The following is a 19,942-nucleotide window of genomic DNA, read 5'->3' as shown; positions in this document are numbered from 1 at the left end:
ATTATTACAATTAATTTTACCTGTTTTTAAAATGTGGCTACTAGAAAAACATTGTATTGTACTAGTCACTAACGTATTTCTGATATACAGTAACACACTATATGGGATCATCCATATGCAAAATATTTGATCTATAACAATTACATAAACTCAGCTTTAGTTTCCTTATCTTCTAAACACGGGAACAAATTTAACTTCACTTGGTTGATGTGAGGCAAAACTGATAAATTTCCTGGCACATGGTAAAAACTCAAAGAACGTTAGTTCCTTTCTCCCCCATCCCCTTGTTTGAAAGGTAAGCAGCTATGGAAAAAGAAAAACACTGAAGCGAACCAGTATGTCAGCGCTTTCAAAGCTCAGTGCTACCAGCAGTATTGTCTTTCTATTTGTCTGGATGCTTTTTCTTGAATTAGTTGAGAGAGATGATGATACATAGAAGATTGATAATGGACGTATGGATAAACCGGCCAGTAGAAACATACATCTTCAGTTAGTCCACCTCATCTACTGACATTTTAATCAGAAAATGGGAAAAAACTTCCTAGCTTTCCTTCCCTTCTCAACCTTGAGCTAGAAACATAAAAGCAGTGCACAGAACCCAGAACAGTAGGAACACCCACTAATTGCTTGTTGGATGAATAAATGGGACCTATTGGAATAGGTAGGGGATATAGAAGGGCTTCCCGGGTGGTGCTAATTGTAAAGAACCCGCCTGCCGATGCAGGAGATGTAAGAAACGCAGATTCAATCCCTGGGTCAGGAAGATCCACTGGAGGAGGGCAGGGCAATTCACTCCAGTATTCTTTGGAGAATCTCATGGACAGAGGAGCCTGACAGGCTACAGTCCATAGAATCACAAAGAGTCGGACATAACTGAAGCAGCTCAGCAGCAGCAGTGTCCATAGAGACTACCTAGCCCAGTGACTCTAACTTTTGTTAAATAGGCAACAGAAATGCATTCTGCAAATAGAAGCTTACATAAAGTCCCAATATATAAATTACAGATTAAAACAGAGACTTGGCCCTTTGACCTGTGAAGGTGCCTGAGTCCTTCCTCTGAGCCTCCCTTTTTCATTCAGTGGCGTCCCTGCTATACTTCTGGGGAGATTTTGGGATTTTCACACCATCCAGTAAGAAAACTGTTTCTCCTCTAATTCTACAGAAAGGAAACTAGGAAAAGAAAGAATTTAACTACAGTGATTTACCCATAGGGCTTCCCTGGTAGATCAGTGTTAAAGAATCCGCCTGCTAATGCAGGAGACATGGGTTCGATCCCTGGGTCAGGAAGACCACCTAGAGAAGGCAATTGGCAACCCACTCCAGTATTCTTGCCTGGAGAACCCCATGGACAGAGGAGCCTGGTGGGCTACAGTCCACAGGGTTCCAAAAGAGTTGGACACGACTTAGTGACTAAGCAGCAACAGAACAATTTATTGCCAGATGAAAGTTGAGATAAGAATGAACATTTAAGTCCACATGTTTACTAACTGCCCAAGAGCCAACTAAACCTTTCCAGCTTCAGATTCTTTATATCTAAAATGAGTAAAATACTACCTACCTCGTGGCAGTGGTATAAGGATTGCACAAGAAAACAATCTCATCTGGTCTCGTGACTTTAAATGTCATCTGTATACTGATTATTCCTAAATGTACTTGCAGCCTAAGCTTTCCCTTTGAACTTGAACAGAATTGACTGTTAAACTGCCTGCTTGACGCTACTCCTTGAGTTCCAAATAGGTACCTCCAGCTCAACATGTTCAAAACTGAGCTGTCCGTCTTCCCTCTCAAACCTCCTCCCACCCTCTGTACCGCCTCAGTAATGGCATCCACTCTCCCAGTTCTGGCCAAACCCTGGGATTGCCCATGGTTCCTCTCCTCTCATATTCCACATCCAAGACATCACAAGAACCTCTGGGCTCCACCTTCAAAATTGGTGCAGAAGCCCACCTTTCCTTACCTCCACTTCAACCACCCTGGTCCACGGCACCATCTTTTTCTGAACTACATACTTATAGGCTACAAGTATTTTGTGATATACCCTGAATATACTGGTACTTCCCAACTGGCCTCCCTCCTTTCCTCTTGCTCCGTCTCGTTCTGTTCTCACCGGGTGATCCTATGACAACACAAGCTAGCCCTTGTTGAGCCTCTCAGAACTTTGCAGGGGTGCCCGAGTTATCTCAGTGTAAAGCCAATGTCCTAAACATGGCCCTCTGGTGCTGTGTGATAAGGCTGCCTGTTTCCTCCCGACTCTCCTTCCGGTCTTTCCCTGCTCCCCTGCTCCAGCTCTGCAGGCCTCCTTGCAGTTCCTGGAATTCTTCCCCCGGGTTCCATCAATGCTGCTCCCTCACCTCCTTCAGGCTTTGCCCGAATATCGCCGTCTCAGTGAAGCCTACATGTTTGTCTTCCCTTTCTCGAAGTACACACTCAAAATAGACAAACTTCCTTTTCTCTTTTCTTGCTTTATTTTTCTCCATAGTAAAACACAATGTAATTTGATTTGCTGCTGTTATTAAGTCATGGCTGGCTGTTTTGCAACCCCATGGACTGGAGCCCACAAGGTTCCATTGTCCATGGGATTTCCCAAGCAAGAACGCTGGAGTGGGTTGCCATTTCCTTCTCTAAGGGGTCTTCCTGGACCAGGGATCTCCAGACTTGGCAGGTGGATTCTTTACCATTGAGCCACCTAAAAGTGTTAGTCACTCAGTCATGTCTGACACTTTGCAACCCCATGGGCTGTAACCCACCAGGCTTCTCTGTTCATAGCATTCTGCAGGCAAGAGTCCTGGAGTGGGTTGTCATTGCCTTCTCCAGAGGATCTTCCCAACCCAGGGATCAAACCTGTGTCTCTTGCCTCTGCATGTGGATTCCTGATTGCTGAGCCACCTGGGAAACCCCATACATAATTTGATTTTACTTATTGTCTGTCCTCATCATCTAGAATTTAAATTTCATGAGGGCAAGGATGTTTCCTGTTTTACCAGTACTTATATCCAATGCCTGGAAGGGTGTTTAACACAGAGCAAGCCCTCAATAAATATTTGTTGGATGAATCATGTATGTAAAGCTTTTTATAGCATGGAACATGTTTATTAAATATTGTGACTGTTTGCAGGCATCTTCAGCTTTCCTTTTCTTCCTGAACTCCCTCTTTCTCGAAATCATCAAGGAGGAACTACTCAAGAGATAGCTGATTTTAAAGTTCTATTCTAGGAGAATGATTTTCACATTCAGTTCCTAAGCCTGAGTTTCTTAAATGGTTTCAATTTTTCAGGGTTGGGAGAACAGGGAACAGAAAATAGAGAACTTGTTGAAATTATAGATAAAATTTAAAGGAAATATCCTACCCACTAATAAAGTACAAGTGTAAAGAAATGGAAAGTAATTATGCTAATGCTAATTGGATTTCTGTTTGTTTACTCAGAGTTTAAAATTCTAGGAATCTTCTTGTAAAAATTAAAGATACTGTTGGTTATTACAAAATACCGGCTGTATAACTGTAAATGGAAAGTAACCTTTAAAAATTGTATATAACATTTTAAAATAATGAAATACAAAATTAAATTAAAAGTATCATTTAATTTTTCCTTAGGCAACAGTGAGCATTGTAGCAAAAATACATGGTCGTGACTCTTACTTCCTTTATGCTTAGGCATCAGAAATACTTGCACTGTATCAGTGAAAACTACTGGGATCCAAGTTCACGTCTTCTCTCAGGAATGCCTCATAAACACTAATTCCTTTCTGTTTGTGTTATTTCCTTGAAGAGAGACAAGGGCAACCATAACACTTTAGCATCAAGAATGAGTTTATGTCTCTGACATAACATACTGAATTCTCAATGAATATTTTAAATAAATTCACTTGAAAACAAGAAAGGTGTTTTTTTTGGCCACATGGCTTGTGGGATCTTAGTTCCCTGACCAGGGATGGAACCCAGGTCCTTGGCAGTGAAAGAACAGTCTTAACCCCTGGACTGCCAGGGAATTCCTGAAAACAAAGTTTTCAGCAGATTAATTAACCTCTAGTTGAAAATTATTACGATCTCACGATGTGCAGAAGATTGTAAGAAAAAGGCATACAGTTTCATAATTTTTCCCCATTCCTGCATTCATGTTTCTGAGCTTCTTCAGTTTGTTCCTGGCTGGTAGATACTGTGTGTGTAGCTAGACCCTCCTCCAAAGTCAGACATGCATGAAGTTACAGCGACAGATGTGACTGTGCTCTAGGAAAAAGGAACAGCAAGGGCAAAGCCTGGAAGTAGAGAAAAACCAAGCCAATCCAAGGAACAAGAAGGTCACATTTCTTATTTATCCCTAGTGCCATGCTGCGTTATAACTCATGGTGCCCACGTGCCAATGGACTTGCAAATGGCGCTGTCATTTTGGAAGACAGTTTGGCACTTTCTGCTAGTTAACTCGGCTTTTACCACTTGACTCAGCATTCCCATTCGTAGATATTTACGCAAGAGAAAAGGGAACAGGTTCACACAGGAGCCTGTGCATGAAGGTTTACAGTAGCTCAATTTATAATCGCCCCAAACTGGGAAAAAAAAAAAAAACAAATGTCCTTCAACTGGTAAAAGGTAAACAATCTGTGGCACGTATTCATGATGGAACACTACTCAGCAATAAAAAGTAATTACTGATCTAGGCATGGCTCTCAAATGCATTGTCCCAAGTAAGAGAAGGGCTTCTAGTGGCTCAGATGGTAAAGAATCTACCTGCAGTGTGGGAGACCCAGGTTCGATCCCTGGGTTGGGAAGATCCCCTGGACAACCCACTCCAGTATTCGTGCCTGGAAAATTCCATGGGCAGAGGAGCCTGGTGGGCTACAGTCCATGGGGTCACAAAAGAGTCAGACATGACTGAGAGACTTAACACTTTCAAGTGAGAGAAAACAGACTCCAAAAGCAATGTACTGTAAGGATTCCATTTATATGAGATTCTGATAAAGGTGAAACTATGGGGAGAGCAAACAGATCAGTGGTTGCTGGAAACTGGAGGTCAGGGGAGAGGTTGAGCATAAAAAGGCATGAGGGAGTTTGGAGGGATGCTGCAACTGTCCTATATCTTTTTTAAAACTTTTTGTTGATGTGGACCATTTTCTTAAGTCTTTATTGAATTTTTTGCAATATGGCTTCTGTTGTATGTTCTGGTTTTTTGGCCACAAGACATGTGGGATCTTAGCTCTCTGACCAAGGATTGAACCTGCACTCCCTGCATTGGAAGGTGAAATCTTAACCACTGGGTCACCAGGGAAGTCCCTCTTCTATATCTTGATTGCAAAGATTTTACACAATTGTATACATTTGTCAAAACTCATAGAAATGTGCACACACACCAAGGTGAATTTTACTTGTTAATTATACCACACACAAAGTAAACGAATGTCATTTTTATCAAGTTGAGGTGAAAATAATCCAAATGCAATCACATTGTTGTTATGCTAATTAAGCTAGAAGCTAAAATTCTATCTGTCTGCATATGGATTTATGTTCCAGAAGAACCACCTGTTAACACCTAGAGTCATTCATTTAATTAATATTTCTCAAATACCTACTATATGCCATGCACTGTCAATGAACAAGATGACTCCCTACCTAGGTAGAGTTTGCATTTTAATAACAAATAAATGAAGGAATGCATAGGTAAAGAAATAAATATACTATTTAAAATAATATAATTTGGCATAGTGGTGAAGTTGTAAAGAAAAATAAAGCATGGTAAAGGGAAAGAGGGTTAAGGGTAAAGGAGGCTATTTTTGTTAGAATGTCTGGGAGGAGATTCTGAGCAGTAGTTGAACAGAGGATTAAATGGTGTGATGGAGGAACTATGTAATAGCTGCAGGACAATTGCTCCAGGAAGAGAGGACAGCAAGAGTATCGGCCTTGAAACTGGAGAAATCAAGCAGATATGAGGAGCAACCAGATTGCTGGACTTCTGGTCTTGTTTCCATAGTCCATAATCATGCCCCGTTATGAATTCAGATCATTTTAATTTACACTTATCAAAATAATAATATACTAGGGGAAATTTGATCAATTTATCCCAAAGTGATAACTTGAAGGTACAATCATGCCCAACTACTGTCAAAAAAGTCAAAAACACAAGGGTGTCAGTTCTTAGTTGCAAACGGGTCAATCTCATCAGACAGTTTGTCGAGAGAACATCAGAAATCTCACAGAAATGAAGAACTGGCATGCTAGTTAAGTTATTGCCTCCCAGCTCTAAGTTCAACCCGCATTACCTGCTCTACAATAATGGAGCTGGACCCTGGAAGCGTTTCTCCTTGGCAGTCAGCCTGATATTAAACTTTGCCAGTAGAGGGTGCTGGAGGGACATCGCAGGAGGAAGGGGCTCCCTTTCCTGATTCAGGTGTGTTTCTGCTTGCTTCTTGCTTTCAATACATGTGGCTGTCAGTGGCATGCGATCAGGAAATACACATTTTCTGTGAGGAAATACATATCTATTGTTGAAGCCACCCAGTCTGTGGTACCCAGTTGTGGCAGTCCTAGTGAATGAACACACCAGCTGTGCACAGAAAGGTAAGCTCTCGGTGCCAACACAGCTAAGCTGCAGCCCTCCTGACAACAGGCCTCATGGCTGCTGGCTGGAAAATGGGTTCTTGTGCCCTAAATCTCCACACAGACCCACATGCCAGCCTCTGTCCTCCTGGATGCCAGAGTCTTTGCCAGCCTTGCCTGTTTGTATCCCAGAGGTGTTTCTTCTTGCCAGTCCTGCTGACCATGATTCCCTGGCTAGCCCTCCTCCTGCTTGTCTGATGCTTATGCTGAAGGCCATCCCATGGGCTGCAGCCACTCCTCTAGGGTTAGGGTTAGGCTTCCACAGGTTTGAGTCCCAGCCTGAGAACAGGGACCATTCCAAGTTCGCTTCCTCCTCAGGTACTTTTCTCAGACCTAGGGTACTCTTCGGAGAAGGCGTTGGCACCCGACTCTACTTCTTGCCTGGAAAATCCCATGGACGGAGGAGCCTGGTAGGCTACAGTCCATGGGGTCACTAAGAATTGGACACAAATGAGCAATTTCACTTTCACTTTTCACTTTCATGCATTGGAGAAGGAAATTGCAACCCACTCCAGTACTCTTGCCTGGAAAATCCCATGGACGGAAGAGCCTGGTGGGCTGCAGTCCATGGGGTCGCTAAGAGTTGGACACGACTGAGCGACTTCACTTTCACTTTTCACTTTCATGCATTGGAGAAGGAACTGGCAACCCACTCCAGTGTTCTTGGCTGGAGAATCCCAGAGACGGGGGAGTCTGGTGGGCTGCCGTCTATGGGGTCGCACAGAGTCGGACATGACTGAAGCGACTTAGCAGCAGCAGCAGGGTACTCTGTAGAGTTCTCTTTACCTCTCATAGTTATTATTCTGTTACAGTTAGTAATTCTTGATCTTAAATTTTCACTTTCATATTATAAGTGGACACTCACTGCTACAGTCTGTTACAGAATTAGTGCTGGAAGCTGCCCTAAGAGGCAGACCTGCAGAGATGGGATTTGGAAATTTGTCTGGTGATGTCCTGGCATTTGAGCCCAGTGTTGAGCTCTTTGCCAGTGGGGTGAAAGTGAAAGTCGCTTAGTCGTGTCCAACTCTTTGTGACCCCATGGACTGTACAGTCCATGGAATTCTCCAGGCCAGAATATTGGAGTGGGTAGCCTTTCCCTTGTCCAGGGGATCTACCCAACCCAGGGCTTGAACCCAGATCTCCAGCATTGCAGGCAGATTCTTTACCAGCTGAGCCACCAGGGAAGCCCAAGAATACTGGAGTGGGTAGCCTTTCCCTTCTCCAGCAGATCTTCCCAACCCAGGAATTGAACTGGGGTCTCCTGCATTGCAGCCCACTGGGGTATAGGAAGCTAATAATTCCTGGCATGCTGAGATAGCACAACCAAACTCTCACCTGTGGTTGACGGTATCAAAGTGCAAACTGTAACAAATGTCTTAGCATCCCAAGTGGTTGATGCACCTGTTATAGCAGTCAGTGATGACAATAAGAAATGTGGTGCAATATCAATTATTTCAGAGTACACTTGAGCACTTTACAGAAAGAAAATGGCCAACTCAAATCTTTTAACTCTGAGCTCAAGTCACACTTGGAGAGGAACGTCCCTGGTCCAGTGGCTAAGATTCTGGGCTTCCAATGCACAGGGGGCTCAGGTACGCTCCCTGGTCAGGAAACTAGATCCCACATGCCACAACCAAGAGTTCGAATGCTGCAACTAAAACATCCTTTGTACTCCAATGAAGATAGAAGATTCTGTGTGTGGCAGCTAAGACCCAGCACAGCCAAATAACAACTTCAACAAAAAAGTCACATTTGGAGAACTAGAACTCTTCCATGACAGCCCTAAAAGAAGCTTATGCTGGCACTACTGAGAAATAAGAAATTTAATTGTTTGAGTTGCTGAATTATTACAATGGTGGAACTTAGTTTCTGAGCCTCTCTTTCCTATAACAGCAGCTTGCAAACTAAGTCGAGCAAACAAGCCTTCCCTTGCTTAAATACCTGTGGGAAACCCACCTGAGGCCACTCAAGATGTCTTGAAAGGGATCTTTCATTCTCAAGACCCAGTAGCCCAGTTTTGTAACTAGATGCATAAGTCAGGTTGAACCTCAACATGTTCCCACAGGACAGGTACACATTATAACCCAGGAAGAAATGGTTTCCATGCCAACAGAACTGCCACATTTTCTAATATAGCTCATCAGAAGCCTGAGAAACACATGTGGGAATTTATTTTAGAGATGTTAAAACCAGAAGAATGTGATACAACCCTAGGTGAGGCCAAATGGGCTTCCCTGGTGGCTGAGACAGTAAAGAATCTGCCTGCAGTGCAGGAGACCTGGGTTTAATTCCTGGGTCAGGAAGATCCCCTGGAAGAGGCCAAGGCAACCCACTCCAGTGTTCTTGCCTGGAGAATTCCACGGACAAAGGAGCCTGGTGGGCTACAGTCCGTGGGGTCTCAAAGGGTAAAACAGGATTGAGCGACTAACACTTTCACTTTTCAGGCCAGATGTATTGACCCAAGTATGCTTACCAGAAGGCTTTCCTGGCATAATGTGGAGGAGGGGCTGCAAAAGCTTAAGGAGACAGGAATGTTGGACCTAATTTATCACGTGTGATCGTCACATCCACCTCCCAGCTCTGTTCCAGGAAAAGGCCCAGAAGATCAGTCCCTTCACTAAGGCACCTACATCCTTGACAATCTCTGTCCTTGCTCTCTTTCATAGGCTAGGTGTGACTGAAGAGGGTGTCACCATCAAGAGGGGCCCATTGATTTGAATGGGGCTGAGGGCACCCCAGGATAGCAGAGGCCAAGTGACAGCATTTAACCATCAAAAACAAGATGTGTGGGCATACCCATGGTAAAAGGTGGCAGTGATGTCTCAGAAGTCAGAATGCTTTGGTTCACAGAGGTCTTTGGCAGTGGTTAACTGATGGAAAAGAATGGACAGCCTGCCATATGGTTTGATTTCTAACACAGGGAAAACTCTAGGACTGGTCGCCCAAAACTTGCCAAGTCATTGCCTTTCACTTTGGGTTTCTTGACCTACATAAATTTATTTCTTTGAACATCTTTGAAGGAAGAAGCTCCCTTATGACACATTCTAACCGGAGCTTCACAGGGAAAGAAATTTTGGGCCAACACTCCCAGTAAGGAGCAGAACAGGGACTTGAATTCCACTCCTACTCTTGCTCTCTTTTTTTTTTCTTTTTTTTTTTTTAAGATGTATTTATTTGTGGCTGCACTGGGTTTTGTTGCTGTGCCAGCTTTTTGCGAGTTGCAGCTAACGGGATGCACTCTCGGGCTTTTCTTTTCATTGCCGTGCATGGGCTTCTCATGCTTCTCTTGTTGCGGAGCATGGGCTCTAGGCACGCAGGTTTCAGTAGTTGCAGCTCGAGGGCTTAGATGTCCCATGGCACACGGTGTCTTCCAGGACCAGGGATCGAACCCATGGCCCCTGGGTTGGCCAGTGGATGCTTAACCGCTGGACCACCAGGGAAGCCCCAGCTCCTACTCTTAGCCATGATTATCTTTTATCTCCATACGGGACACAAGGTAATGAGACAGTCAGCCTTGGTCTGAATGACGTGTGAGTCCAGCTGAAGCTCACCGAGCTGTGCGTGTTGTGGATTGCACACAGCATTCTAGGTGCTGAGCGGCAGACCTGCAACTGTCGGACAGTGATTGGGGCTGCTTCTTCTCTGGGAGGAGAGGCTCCTAGGAGCTTGCAGATGGAGGATAGTGCTTGTCACCTGTGTGTTCGAGGTGCTGCTAGTACTCAGGGCTTTCTAGGCTTATAAAACTTCCTTACCCCCCAGCTAGGATGAGCAAACATCCTGGCTTGACCAGAACTGAGCTATTTCCTGTGACTTGGGACTTTGCATGCTGCAACTATGGAAATCCCAGGCAAACCAGAATCCCGATATCCCAGTAATCCAGCTATATTCTAGCAGCTGTATTGCCTAGGAGTACAGGAAAACAGAAAGATGAATTGCTCTTCCCTGAACAATGGGTAAGCAATGAATTGAGCTTACCCAATTTTGGCTCCACTTTGTGATATAATCAAGTACGTTAGTCTATGTGGAACTTTTTAAAATAAACTATCCTCCAAATTTTACGTGGGCTTGCCTAGTGGCTCAGTGGTAAGGAATCTGCCTAGCAATGCAGACTACCATGGGTTCAATCCCTGGGTCAAGAAGATTCCCTGGAGAAGAAAATGGCCCTCTCCTCCAGTATTCTTGCCTGGAGAATTCTATGGACAGAGAAGCCTGCAGTGGGCTACACCCCATGGGGTTGCAAAGAGTTGGACATGACTTAGCAGCTAAACAACAACAACAAAAATTTTATGTATCTTTTGGCCATTAGTATTGATTCCAGTCAGAAGATGGTAAAATATTTACTAGAAACTTGGTGGACAAATAGTTAATGTGAAGCTCAAAATTACAAAATCTGTCATAGACAACTGACTTAAAAATAACTACCTCAGAATTTGCAGAATATCTTAACATCAGTAAAGTCTAATGTTAATGTAATGAGAGGAACCTCAGTTTCGATCCCTGGGTTGGGAAGATCCCCTGGAGTAGGAAATGGCAACTCACTCCAGTATTCTTGCCTGGGAAATCTCATGGACAGAAGGGCCTGGTGGTCTACAGTCCATGAGGTCACAAAGAGTCAGACATGGCTTAGGGACTAAACAACAAAAATGAGAGGAACAAATAGTATGTACATAAATTCAATGCCTGGGTGATCTGAAAACTCTCTTTTAGACTTTCTTTCAACAGCTGCCTACTGACTTTTTTTCCTTTCAAAAAAATTATTTCAATTCTCTTTTTTTGAAAGGCTGATAATCAGTTAAATATCTAAAAGGCAGACAACTGATAAACGGCAAGAAAAAAGTAATTTTTTTCCTATGCTGGAATCGCAGTCTTAAGCATCTTAAATTTCAAAACAATCCCAACAGCTGCCTGAACCTGGCCCTGCAATTCTTTGATGGGTAGATAGAGAGAGTGACATATTAAAAATGATAAGGGAAGCACAAGAATACTGGAGTGGGTAGTCTTTCTCTTCTCCAGGGGATCTTCCCAACCCAGGGATCAAACCCAGATCTCCTGCATTTCAGGCAGATTCTTTACTGTCTGAGCCACCAGGAAACCCCGGACAAATACCCTGAGAAAACCATCATTTAAAAAGACGCACGCGGGCTTCTCTGGTGACTCAGTGGTAAAGAATCCGCCTGCCGATGCAGGAGACAAGGGTTCAGTCCCTGATCCGGGAAGATCCCACATGCCTCAGAGAAACTAAGCCCTTTTGCCACAACTACTGAGCCTGTGCTCCAGAGCCCGGGAGCCACAGCTGCTGAGTCCATGTGCTGCAACCAAGAAGTCCAAGCGCCCGAGAGCCTGAGCTCCACAAGAGAAACCACCGCAATGAGAAACCTGTCCAGCACAACTGGAGAGTCGCCTTTGCTTGCTGAAACGAAAGAAAGGCCCGAGCAGCAATGAAGACCCAGCACAGCCGAAAATAAAATTATGAAAAAAGATGCCCATGGCTAACACAATATTGTAAATCAACTATATGCCAATAAAAATTAAAATAAAAGACACATGTACCCCAGTTTACACTGCAGCTCTATTTACAATAGTCAGGACATGGAAGCAACCTAAATGCCCATCAGCAGATGAAAGGATAAAGAGGATGTGCTATATATCTATAATATATGTAATACAATGGAGTATTGCTCAGCATAAAAAGGAATGCAATTGGGTCGTTTGTAGTGACACGGAGGGACCTAGAGTCTATCATACGGAGGGAAGTAAGTCAGAAAGAGAAAAACAAATATTTCAGAGTAGCCCCCTTGGCTCTGGTTCTGGTCTAGACCTGAAGATTCTGCTTCCTGTTCTGACTTGTGAGGAGCTGAACTTGCCTCTAGAATATTATTGCACTTGTCTTGATTAACCTTTTCATGTAAGATATTTGGCGATATGCCAGGGGTGGTAAAGGGCTTCCCAGGGGGTACTAGTGGTAAAGAACCTGACTGTATCCCAGGGTCAGGAAGATCCCCTGGAGGAGGGCATGGCAACCCACTCCTGTATTCTTGCCTGGAAAATCCCACAGACAGGGGAACCTGGTGGGCTGTTGTCCATAGGGTCTCTAAGAGTTGAACACAACTAAAGTGACTTAGCACATTATACAGGCAAGGTAACAACTGGTCATCCATGAAAAAAAATCCATTCCTGGTACATGGCTACACCATACTTCCAGCCCACCTAATGGATAGGTATGATCACATGGCTATGTTTTGTCTGATGGAATGTCAGAGAACGTGTACCTAGATTTCTGAGCTTAAGCCTTAAGACCATGAGTATGCCTCCGTGTTCTCTTTCCCTTCTTGCCATTTCGGTAGCTACGACCTTGACCATGCAGGCGACGAAGCCCTGGAGATGGTGGAAAATCATGTTACAAGGAACCCGAGTCCCTGGGTAACTGCACAGAATAGAAGCCACCAGCTGACTTGAAATGTTCCTTTCAGGCTCTTGCTTTAAACTACTGGACTGCTTTTGGATCTGTTCAACTCTGCCTTACCTCAACTAATACAGTGCCTAATGGATTGAGCTGAGCTCACAGTAACAGGGTGCATGCATGCGTGCTAAGTCACTTCAGTCATATCCGACTCTTTGACATATGTCAGATATCTCAGATATGTACTCCCCTGTCCATGGGATTCTCCAGGCAAGGATACTGGAGGGGGTTGCCATGCCCTCCTCCAGGGAATCTGCCCAACCCAGGGATTGAACCGGAATCTCTTACATCTCCTGCACTGGGAGGTAGGTTCTTTACCACTAGCGCCACCTGGGAAGCCCCATGAAGTCCTCACCTACCTTGAACCATTGGAGGGCTCCAGCATCTCCCAGTAAGAATCTAGCAGTTGTTAACAGCCAGTTAGACTTAAGTCAATTTGCAACACACCCATTCAGAGCTCTGTGAGAAAGAGGGAGACACCAAGACTAACTCAGGTTTCTGAAGGACACAACAACATTTTCTAAATGAAGGGAAAAAAGGATGAGTTCAGTATGGGATATGCTGAGTTGAAAATGACCAAGATTTTCAGGTGGATCTAGAGTGAAATATTTTAGGCCTAGAAATCAGAAGAGAGAGAGATCTGGTTTGGGGATAAAGGTTTGAGAATCATCCACATATGGAGATGACCTTAGGGGAGGACATGAAGCGAGGAGATCAGAAGGATTAGGCTCTTACAGAGAGCAGGCATTTGGTGGATGGGGGAAGAAGAGGTGTCTGCAGGGGAAATGGCGAGGAGGCGGCGTATTTAGAGATGAACCAGAACATTGATTTCCTGGAAGCCAGAGAGGAGAACCCATCAGGAGTGAGAGAACAGGTAATAGTTTCAGATGCCAGAGAGCGGGTAAGCAAAGCAAAGGCTGAATATGGGTGGTGTGGCAGCAAGAGCCTGGCTGCAGTGGATTTAAGGTGAGAATTAAGAAAAAGAAAGAGAGATTACTTTTCAAGAATTTTGGCTCTGAGTTTTGAGAAAAGAAATAGGACAAGAGTTAATAGAGGAAATTTCCTGGTGGCACAGTGGATAAGATTCTGCTTACCAATGCAGGGAATACAAGTTTGATCCCTGGTCTGGAAAGATTCCACATACCACGGAGCAACGAAGCCCATGAGCCACAACTAGTGAGCCTGTGCTCCAGAGCTCGCGAACCAGAAGTACTGAGGCCCGCTCACCTAGAGCCTGTGCTACTCAACAAGAGAAGCCACTGCAACAAGAAGCTTGCACCTCTCAGCAAAGAGAAGCTCCCAATTGCCACAACTAGAGAAAGTCCACTCGAAGCAACAAAGACCCAATGCAATTAAAAAGAAATTTTTTTAATTAAAAAAAAGAAAAGAGTTAATAGAGGAGGACCAACCCTAAAGAGGGCCTCCCTGGTGGCTCAGCTGGTAAAGAATCCACATGTAACGCGGGAGACTTGGGTTCAGTCCCTGGGTTGGGAAGATCCCCTGGAGAAAGAAAAGACTACCCACTCCAAGTATTCTGGCTTAGAGAATTCCATGGATTGTATAGTCCAGGGGGTCGCAAAGACTGGACACGACCGAATGACTTTCACTTTCTATCTAAAGAAGTTGTTATTTTGTAGTGAGTTCACACGAAAGGAATTTGAGCAAATGTTAAGTACTGATGGGAAAGTCCATCAGAGAATTAGGGTGGAAGATGTGGAGGAGAAGATGGTTGGTGGACTAAAGATCTTGAGGGAGCAGGAACGGAAGCACAGGTAGGGGAAATAATTTTTTCAGCTCAGTACTCAGAAGCCAAATGTCAGCTGGCCACTCCAGCCCTCATGCCCATCATGCCCAGACGCATGGCCTGTTTCATTCTCTGTCAACCAGGGACTCAGCACTGGTTCGGGGGGTGGGGGAAATCTAGTAACCCAGATATTTTATAATTCTTCTAGAATGTACTTAGAATTTGGAGGATCCATAGAGAGTCATTGTGCAATGCCCAGTATAATATAATCCTTAGACCTATAGGAAGATCTCCTGGGCGGGGCTCTGCGCTTTAGGGAAACGTACTCTGACCTCCTCTGACCACACCCTCCCTTCAGGACAAGGAACCTGTTGGACCCAGAAGACATACTCAACTGGGCCCAGAGCCACTCCCTTCTATACAATGCTTAGGGTGCCTGAGAACCCAGAATTACAATTACCTGCCCCAACAGCCCTGAACCAGCCCTTCAGGACTTGTGCAGCCTGTTTCCCGATTCAGTCCTCCCAAGGGCAGATGGCTAGCTGAAATACATGCCCAGAGTCCTCATGCATGCCAAAGGGGAACGTGCTTTATGGACTTTGTGGTTTGGGACAAAGCGACGGGGAAAACTAGAAGAGGAACTGGCTTTAGGCTAGGGAGGGGTGGTCAGGGAGCCAGCTGTTTCTTTATTCTGCTGTGAACCCCGACAGAAATTAAATTTGAATCTATACTTTCAGGTCATTGTAAGTGTATACTTGTCAAACATATTTTATGTAATAGTTTGTTACCTTGATTTATAGCTTTTAAATATTTAGACATGTTATGTTGGCATCTCTTTACAGGCATACCTCGTTTTATTGTGCCTCACTCTATAGCACTTCACAGATATTACATTTTTTTTTAAACAATTGAAGGCTTGTGGGTTGTCAGATGATGGTTAGCATTTTTAAGCAATAAGGTATTTTTGAAGTGAGGTAAGTACTTTTTTTAGATGCAATGTTATTGGACACTTAACAGACTAAAGTATAGTGTAAAAGTATCTTTTATACGCACTGGGCAACTGAACAATTCATGTGACTCACTTTACGGCCGTGTTTGCTTTACTATGATGGTCTGTAACCAAAGCCACAATGTCCCTGAGGGTAGACCTGCATACACTTGCCCCACACTCAGACGTGAGCTGTGAAATAGGCTCTTGGAGGAGGGGTGAGCTTGGTGACCCTGGTGTGCAGTGCTCACAGTGTCCTTGGAATAAATACTCGCTTCTACCATGGGTATTCTGGCCTGAAGAATTCCATGGACAGAGGAGCCTGGTGGGCTATAGTCCATGGGGTCGCAAAGAGTCAGACACCACTAACACTTTCACCAGGGGTTATTTTAAGCTAACAACATGATGACGCAGCCAGAGTTGCACAACTGGCTTTCCTAAGCTGGCCGGGACACACCACACCCCTGCCCCAATCCACAAATATTCTGGGCTGGGCTGGCCTGCCTTGTGCCATTTTGCTTGCTTTTTTTCTCTTCCTGCTCTTTCTCCCCAGCCCCTTTCTCCTTTCTCCCTCTCAGGAGTAATATAACTTCTCCTCACTGATGGGTAATAATTTTACAGCCATCTTCTGTTGCTCAAGTCTCGCCTTGGGTCTTAACCGTTCATCCTCACTAGTTTTTCAAAGTGTTTCTTTTAACATATTTCTTGATTTTTTTAACTTCTTATTTTGTTCAGTTCAGTCACTCAGTCATGTCTGACTCTGCAACTCCATGGACTGCAGCACACAGGCATCCCTGTCCATCACTAACTCCCGGACTTTACTCAAATTCATGTCCATTGAGTCAGTGAAGCCATTCAACCATCACATCCTCTGTCATCCACTTCTCCTCCCACCTTCAATCTTTCCCAGCATCAAGGTCTTTTCCAATGAGTCAGTTCTTCACATCAGGTGGCCAAAGTATTGGAGTTTCAGCTTCAGCATCAGTCCTTCCAATGAATATTCGGGGTTGATTTCCTTTAGGATGGACTGGTTGGATCTCCTTGCAGTCCAAGGGACTCTCAAGAGTCTTCTCCCACACTACAGTTCAAAAGCATCAATTCTTCGGCACTCAGCTTTCTTTATAGTCCAACTCTCACATCCATACATGACAACTGGAAAAATCATAGCCTTGACTAGAAGGACCTTTGTTGACAAAGTAATGTCTCTGCTTTTTAATATGCTGTCTAGGTTGGTCATAACTTTTCTTCCAAGGCATAAGCATCTCTTAAATTCATGGCTGCAATCACCATCTGCAGTGATTTTGCAGCCCCCCAAAATAAAGTCTGTCACTGTTTCCACTGTTTCCCCATCTATTTCCTATGAAGTGAAGGGACCAGATGCTATAATCTTAGTTTTCTGAATGTTGAGCTTTAAGCCAACTTTTTCACTCTCCTCTTTCACTTTCATCAAAAGGCTTTTTAGTCGCTCTTCTCTTTCTGCCATAAGGGTGGTATCATCTGCATATCTGAGGTTATTGAGATTTCTCCCAGCAATCTTGATTCCAGCTTGTGCTTCTTCCAGTCCAGCGTTTCTCATGATGTACTCTGCACAGAAGTTAAATAAGCAGGGTGACAATATACAGCCTTGACATACTCCTTTTCCTATTTGAAACCAGTCTGCTGTTCCATGTCCAGTTCTAACTGTTGCTTCCTGACCTGCATATAGATTTCTCAAGAGGCAGGTCAGGTGGTCTGGTATTCCCGTCTCTTTCAGAATTTTCCACAGTTTATTGTGATCCACACAGTCAAAGGCTTTGGCATAGTCAATAAAGCAGAAATAGATGTTTTTCTGGAACTCTTTTGCTTTTTCCATGATCCAGCAGATGTCGGCAATTTGATCTCTGGCTCGTCTGCCTTTTCTAAAACCAGCTTGGACATCTGGAAGTTCACAGTTCACATATTGCTAAAGCCTGGCTGGGAGAATTTTGAGCATTACTTTACTAGCCTGTGAGATGAGTACAATTGTGTGGTAGTTTGAGCATTCTTTGGCATTGCCTTTCTTTGGGATTGGAATGAAAACTGACCTTTTCCAGTCCTGTGGCCACTGCTGAGTTTTCCAAATTTGCTGGCATATTGAGTACAGCACCTTCACAGCATCACCTTTCAGGATTTGAAATAGCTCAACCAGAATTCCATCACCTCCACTAGCTTTGTTCATAGTGATGCTTTCTAAGGCCCACTTGACTTCACATTCCAGGATGTATGGCTCTAGTGAGTGATCACACCATCATGATTATCTTAGTTGTAAAGATCTTTTTTGTACAGTTCTGTGTGTTCTTGCCCCCTCTGCTTAATATCTTCTGCTTCTGTTAGGTCCATACCATTTCTGTCCTTTATCGATCCAATCTTTGCATTAAACATTCCCTTGGTATCTCTAATTTTCTTGAAGAGATCTCTATTCTTTCCCATTCTGTTGTTTTCCTCTATTTCTTTGCACTGATCGCTGAGGAAGGCTTTCTTATTTCTCCTTGCTATTCTTTGGAACTCTGCATTCAAACGGGTATATCTTTCCTTTTCTCCTTTGCTTTTCGCTCCTCTTCTTTTCACAGCTATTTGTAAGGCCTCCTCAGACAGATATTTTGCTCTTTTGCATTTCTTTTTCTTGGAGATGATCTTGATCCCTGTCTCCTGTACAAAGTCATGAACCTCTGTCCATAGTTCATCAGGCACTCTATCTATCAGATCTAGTCCCTTGAATCTGTTTCTCACTTCCATTGTATAATCATAAGGAATTTTATTTAGGTCATACCTGAATGGTCTAGTGATTTTCCCCACTTTCTTCAATTTAAGTCTGAATTTGGCAATAAGGAGTTCATGATCTGAGCCACAGTCAGATCCAGATCTTGTTTTTGCTGACTGATTAGAGCTTCTCCATCTTTGGCTGCAAAGAATATGCTACTGCTGCTGCTGCTGCTGCTGCTAAGTCGCTTCAGTTGTGTCAACTCTGTGCGACCCCATGGATGGCAGCCCACCAGGCTCCCCCATCCTTGGGATTCTCCAGGCAAGAACACTGGAGTGGGTTGCTAGTTCCTTCTCCATGCAAAGAATATAATCAATCTGATTTCACTATTGACCATCTGGTGATGTCCATGTGTAGAGTCTTCTCTTGTGTTATTGGAAGAAGGTATTTGCTATGACCAATGCATTCTCTTGGCAAAATTCAATAGCCTTTGCCCTGCTTCATTCTGTACTCCAAGGCCAAACCTGCCTGTTACTCCAGGTGTTTCTTGACTTCCTCCTTTCACATTCCAGTTCCCTATAACGAAAAGGACATCTTTTTTCGGTGTTAGTTCTAGAAGGTCTTGTAGGTCTTCACAGAACCATTCAACCTTAGCTTCTTCAGCATTACCAGTCAGGGCATAGACTTGGATTACTATGATATTGAATGATTTGCCTTGGAAACAAACAGAGATCATTCTGTCGTTTTTGAGATTGCATCCAAGTACTGCATTTCGGACTCTTTTTTTAACTATGATGGCTACTCCATTTCTTCTAAGGGATTCCTGTCCACAGTAGTAGATATAATGGTCATCTAGTTAAATTCACCCATTCCAGTCCATTTTAGTTCGCTGATTCCTAGAATGTCAACGTTCACTCTTGCCATCTCCTATTTGACCACTTTCAATTTGCCTTGATTCATGGACCTAACATTCCTGGTTCCTATGCAATATTGCTCTTTACAGCATCAGACTTTGCTTCTATCACCCGTCACCTCCACAGCTGGGTGTTGTTATTGCTTTGGCTCCGTCTCTTCAATCTTTCTGGAGTTATTTCTCCACTGATCTACAGTAGCATTTTGGGCACCAACCAACCTGGGGAGTTCATCTTTCCGTGTCCTATCTTTTTGCCTTTTCATACTGTTCATGGGCTTCTCAAGGCAAGAATATGGAAGTGGTTTACCATTCCATTCTCCGGTGGACCGCATTTTATCAGAACACTCCACCATGACCCATCTGTCTTGGGTGGCCTTACAGGGCATGGCTCATAGTTTCATTGAGTTAGACAAGGCTGTCTATATTGTCACCCTGCTTATTTAACTTCTATGCAGAGTACACCATGAGAAACGCTGGACTGGAAGAAACACAAGCTGGAATCAAGATTGCCGGGAGAAATCTCAATAACCTC

This window comes from Budorcas taxicolor, chromosome 6 (genome assembly GCF_023091745.1).
Source record: "Budorcas taxicolor isolate Tak-1 chromosome 6, Takin1.1, whole genome shotgun sequence".
Classification (NCBI taxonomy): Eukaryota; Metazoa; Chordata; class Mammalia; order Artiodactyla; family Bovidae; genus Budorcas; species Budorcas taxicolor.
Note: the sequence above shows the minus strand (reverse complement) of the source record.